The sequence below is a fragment of the Pipra filicauda genome, unplaced genomic scaffold, assembly GCF_003945595.2.
Source record: "Pipra filicauda isolate LSUMZ 115617 unplaced genomic scaffold, ASM394559v2 scaffold186_size1760508_pilon, whole genome shotgun sequence".
Classification (NCBI taxonomy): Eukaryota; Metazoa; Chordata; class Aves; order Passeriformes; family Pipridae; genus Pipra; species Pipra filicauda.
In genome coordinates this window covers 636,023-642,022 of record NW_024104294.1, presented here as the reverse complement: position 1 = coordinate 642,022, position 6,000 = coordinate 636,023, and the positions used below count along the sequence as shown (strand labels likewise).

General features: G+C 42.9%; 1 protein-coding gene across 4 annotated transcripts in view; it reads left to right on the top strand.

Moving 5' to 3' along the window:
* Positions 1 to 2,719: 2,719 nt before the first annotated feature.
* AMER3 (APC membrane recruitment protein 3) overlaps positions 2,720 to 6,000 on the top strand; it is a 39,670-nt gene continuing 36,389 nt past the window's right edge. For all 4 annotated transcript variants that reach the window (XM_039380136.1, XM_039380135.1, XM_039380138.1 and 1 more), the window contains exon 1: positions 2,720 to 2,824. The gene's annotated coding sequence lies outside the window, so the exon portion shown is untranslated. The remainder of the gene's footprint in view (positions 2,825 to 6,000) is intronic.

Genomic DNA, 6,000 nt, shown 5'->3' with positions numbered 1-6,000 from the left:
TTCTTCTGAGTTTCAGGGTAAAGAATCTGCTACATTCTTCCATGGCAGAAAATTAAAAAATAGAACAGCTTGGGTTTTTTTGTGAGTTGCTCATGCTAATAGTTGTTTGTTGCATCACTGCATGCAAACATTTTCTGCCATGGGGAGGCACAGGCTTCCAGGGTCTGGGAGGCTGGGCTGCTGCATCTAAAATCTCCCTCCCTGTGTTTCCACGCTGCCCTTTATGTGGATTTTCCTCCTCCTTTCCCCGGTCCTCCTCATACCAAAGATCTCTGCTGTCCTACTCTTCCCTCTCCAGGGACTGTACATTCCTTAGTCCTGCTTCCCTCAAGGGCCCTCTTCTTACTCCCCATGCCAAGGGCTGTGTGCATCTGCTAAACAGATGGCAGCTGTGCCATGTGCCCCTCATTTACAGGGTTTGATTTCCCTTCCCTTTTATGCCCACTGATGCCCAAAACAATTCTGGACAGACTGAATTAATCAGAATTAATCAGAGAGGATGATTAGGTTCTCCAATGGCCAACATTTTGAGCCAAGCTGATCATCAGCCACAGTGAAATAGCCTGAAACAAAGTGATAGCAGAGAAAGATGGTTCAGGGAATGACAAGTTGAGAACTGTTTAGGAAAAACACGCTGTATTGTAATGCATAAAGGCTACCATGGGTCAGCTGCTGTTCAACATACTGTGCATTTGCCATTGCATGCAACGAGACTGGTATTTAGGTCAATGTAGGCTATGGCTACGGATTGATATGGCCAAGCATAACTATAGATATCTATGGCTATAGATGGCCAATGGATTTAGGCCACTTCCCTGATGAAGCAAAATAACAGGCTCTAAAGATGGAGTTGCCTGTCCATACAAGCATCCTGAGGTAAACATCCTAAAACCTCAAGTTCTCTCATCACAGAAGCTGCTTTTGGTGAAGAATGTTATTTGGTGAAGAAATTTTTCCTAATATTTAATTTAAACCTCCCCTGGCACAACTTGAGGCCATTTCCAATACTGTCACTTGTTCCTTGGGAGAACAGCCCAACCCTCCCACCCCACTACAATCTTCTGTCAGATAGTTGTAGAGTGATAAGGTATCCCCTGAGCTTCCTTTTCTCCAGACTAAACACTCCCAGCTCCCTCAGCTGCTCTTCATCAGATTTGTGCTCCAGACCCTTCACCATCTCAGCTGTCCTTCTCTGGACCTGCTCCAGCACCTCAATGTCTTTTCTGCAGTGAGGGACCCAAAACTGAACCCAGCACTCGAGGTGTGGCCTCACCAGTGCTGAGTACAAGGGGACAGTCACTGCCCTGGTCCTGCTGGCCACACTACTGCTGATACAGGCCAGGTGCCATTGGCTTTCTTGGCCACCTGGGGCACAGGTGACAACAGTGACTCTCATGTTCATCACCATTTCTAACAAGCCTTGATTTTATTTTGAACAAAGAAGGACTGCAATGTTTTATAGGCTCCCTCATTCCAAAACAGAGTGCACAAAGTGGGGGCTCTCAAAAGCGCCATCCCTGCAGAGCAAGGATGTACTACCTGAAAACTTGGTGCCTTCACAAACCCACCATGAAGAAAGGCTTTCTCCTATATTAATACAAATATCTCATGCAGAACAAAAAACATCAAATCTATTTCTAATTAATGTATTTCCTCTCATGATTGTTTTTAATCTACTTGCCAGAGCTAGTAGGATTCACTCACAGCTTGTTCTTTCCTCCCACCAGTCTTTTGGTGAAGTCACACATGGGCTTTCTACTTGTTGCAGGTTGGACTGAACCCAGGAGTGTTTGTCCAATATGCAATTTTCCAGTTTCTACCATCGGGGCACCTGAGTGGCTTACTGGCTGACACTCAGAGCAGGAGCACCCTGTTCTGCCTGCTTTTAAGTTAACAAACTGATTTTTCAGCTTCAGAAGCTTAGACAGCACAAAAGTTCAAGCTCCTTCCCTCCCCCGTCTCCAAGGTTCAGTTCAAGCACACGGTGAAAAGGAAGAGAACAGGTAGCAGGTTAAGGTTTTTGTCTCTTTCTGCTGTGATGTGGGGACAGAAGAGATATATATACAAAGATATAACAAAGAATGATGTAATATCAGATTGTAATATCAGATGTTCCCTTCACTGCACACTGAAGAGGAAGCTGGGCTGACCTTAAGGAGAATTTGATAAATGGGGTTTGTGGTAGGCAGTATGAGGCTCACACCAGGCACTCCAGCTTTGGGCAGTAGAAATATTCACTCTTTCCCTTTACACCACTTTGCTCCCACACAAAATCCCCTCCAGCTTCAGCATTAACACAAACCATACAAAGGGTGGCACAGTCCAATAATCTGCACACCCTGCAAGTGAAGCTTCTCACTAAACTAAGACACATTAGGTTCACTTTTCCTGAATCCAGAAACAAAACAGCACATGAGAAATGAAATTAATCTGGATGTGTTTCTCCCTGTTTAATAAGCAGTCATACCGAGGGGAACCAAAATGCTGGCTCAGGACTCCAGAGCTTACCTTCTGGGCTTTTATTCCTAAAGCAGTGGAGGCATTTCCCTTATTCCAGCAGACAGCTGAAATAAGCATCTTTCCTATATCAAGCTACATGTGGAAGCTTAGAATCTATATAAGGTACAAAAAAGCTACAAGCAAGAGGAATGAGGGGGTGGGGATGAAGGAAGAAGGAGGAGGAAAAGACAGGGGGTGGAGAGTAACACTGGAGAGCAGCAGTGGTCCAGCCCCTCAGAATCTGAAAAGCATCACAGGAGCCTCTGGATAAAGACCAGCCTCAGAAGCAAGGAGACAGAGGATTTCTGTTCAGTGATAAAACATGGTGAGTAGGAATTTCGTGATCTCTCTTATTATTAGCTCTGGTGCAATGGCATTTTCTTTGCTCTGACACTCACAGCCACTCTGAGGGACTGTGATTTTGGGATGACTGCTTGTTTTTGAAGCATTGCTTTTTACTTCTTTTTCTATACGTTTGACAAGTGCGTGCCTGTGTTTATATGAATGCGCATCCTATGTCCTTTTAAAGCAATAAATTATAGAGGACAGCTAAAGCTGTCAGCATTAACACTTTGCTGTCTGGTACCAACAGGCTGCTGGCCAGGGCAAGAAAAAATGTCCTGTTTCCTTCTCAGGTACCCAGTGGAAATTTCTGCTCTGCTGCCTTCTCCCAGCAATAGTGATGATTTGACAGCTCCCTGTGCAGGAGTTGATGCTGCCCTTTTTCATGGCATAATTTAAGCAGTTACGTTTCTTTCACTCTCAGGTAGAGAAGAAAACTGAATGAGGGGTGCAGAGGTTTTGTCAGAGAAGGAGCCTCCTTTTGTCATGGTCTCAGCCTCCTTCTGTCATGCTGTACACCCCATGGGGCTGGGGGGAGCAGCTGGGTGCCCCATATGGGCAGGACTGAGGGGAGCAGTGCGTGCCCCACGTGGGGCTGAGGGGAGCAGTGGGTGCTGCTGTGCCCCCAGGGATCCCTCCTGTCAGCACACAGCAGGACAGTGTGCTGAGAGTAGAAACGTAGTTAATTTTACTATGAAAAATCCTGAGCTCCACAAAACAGTTGTCAGGGCTTAAAGGAAGGTTCAGACTCCCCTATAGCACATTGCTAATAAGATTAAGCATTTAAAGACACATCTTTCTAGTATTCTGCTGGGGCAGTGTAAGATTTTACTTTGTGTGCTCATTGGAACTACGACTGAAGAAAAAGACCCACCAATGTGCTTTTTGCTGGTTCTTCATGGAAAGCCATTACCTGACCTAAATGTATATGCAAGGAATTAGGCATCATGAATTAGCCAAGAGAGACAAATGGTTAAGGGGAATGATAAGATACAGGCACTAAGGATGACGAGAGTACTCCTCCCGAGGAGAGGCATGATCTCAATGCAGGTTTGTGTGTCACACAGCCGCCTTTAAAAATAAACATTCTGCTGTTTCCTGACTGATGACTGCCCCTGATTACATCCTCCATCCTTCCCACCCTCTTCTTTTTGCTTTATAATGGAGATGAGATAGTGGCAGAGTAATCAGTTTAAGGGAGAAGATGAGCCCTGCTTTAAAATCCTCTTTGGTTTTTACCAGAAGAACAGTTACATTTATTTGCTTACTAGAAAACAGTGTTACAATAACTGCAGGGAGGGTATCACTACCCTCGAGCAAGAAGGCATTTTTTCTGCTTTGCAATTAAAAATCAAATTAATAGAATGGAATATATGTTCATTATTATTAGCAAGTATTTCCACTATTAACTTTTATCTTCTGAGATAGACAGTTAATGTTTTTGACTGTAAGTAAACAGTCTTATTCAAAAAATATCCCCCCCACACACTTTACTGGGAGCACCAGCTGTTCTTTATGCATTGCTGATTAGATCCTAGGCATTAAAAATTAGTATTGTCCACTGACTTTGAAAGTAGCTGTGGCTTTCACCACCTCAAGCTTGATTGGTTTTGCATTTTAGGACTTCCAACTGGTGCACAGCAAAAATCCTCCCAATGTTAACTGGGCATAGGAGGGGAGAGCCTCCCAGAGTACTCCATTCTTTTTGCCTTTCCCATCACACAATTTCTCAGGAAATATTTTAAAAAAAACTTTTCATCTTAAAATGCATTCATTTTAAGCATAATTCGTGTCCAAATGCCCAAATAAGATAAATGTTTTCAGGAAATTTAATTATGCTGCTGCTTCTGAGGGGAAAGCAGGGTAACATTTTCAAAGGTACCTCTGATACTCAGCATCTTAAGTCTGATTGATATGAAGCCACTTGTGGAAAAGGGATTTTGGACTCACTCCAAACTTGTATCCTGAAATATAAAAACAATCCAAAGAGAGGTTTTCCTTCTTTTTAAATTAAAAAGCCTAAAAGAGTATTCAAAGTTTATAAACTCTTTCATTTAATGAAAGGAACATGCTTGGAGGGAGGTGAAATTCAGATGCTAAGTGATGCAGAATTCTGCTTCACAAGAGACAGCAAGGCACCAACTACACCACCTGCTTGATCTAAATGTAAAGAAAGAGCACTCCTATCTCCCCTGCAAAAACACTGCATTCTGAATTTTACTTATTTCTATCTCCAATAGAGACAGTTGCATGTAAACTGCACATCAAACAAACAAGAGTATCCAAGCCAGACACTTGATAAGATTTTGGAATAAATGAACCTTAATTATATTTTTTCCTACTTAAGCAAAATTATTTTTGAGCCAAACCTGCTGAAGCCAGAGAGTTCATCTAAATTTCCTCTTTGAAACACTATTGTTTCTATCCCTGCAATCACACTGAAGCAGATACTTCTGCTTTCCCAGTTGGATGATCTTCCTAGTGCTACATGCAAGAGGACTGATATTCTACCTTTTCTTAGAAGATAACCTAAACAAAACTGTCCAGCTAGTAAGATATAAGATATCAATTTTGACACCAGCTCAAAACCCAAAGCAAGGCTTCCCCCATTCCAGCACAGAAGGAAACTTGTAAACAGCTGAGCCTGGCAAACAGCTGTGGGGACCATGGACAGAGGCAAATGGGACCCCTCTCTTTGACCCACATGGCAAGAGGCAATATTTGGACAGTTTGAATCCTGCTTCCACCCATTTTCCTAAGGAATATCTGGTTCCATTGCACTCCTCTTTGGCCCTTGCTTGTTGACCTGGACTTAGGTAGAATTTAGGCCATCTGAATACGGCTCTTATTAACCAGAACAGTTACCTAATTCAGTCTTGTTCAGGTCCTCATAACCCAGAACCATAAGCAATTGCTTTGACTGTCCTAAAACCAAGTTTCCTCAGCCCACAGGAATGTGTTCATCTTTCCATTCTAAAACTGTAATTTACTTCCAGATGAATCACAGATACAGTAAAACCTTCAGAGTTTATGCAAAGGTTGTCACACACCCTGCGCAGATGGTGTATGTTTGCACATGAAGTATCTCTGTGTTTTATGAGCAATATTATCCAAATTTAAAACAAAACCTTATTTCCATTACAGTATAAACCCAAAATC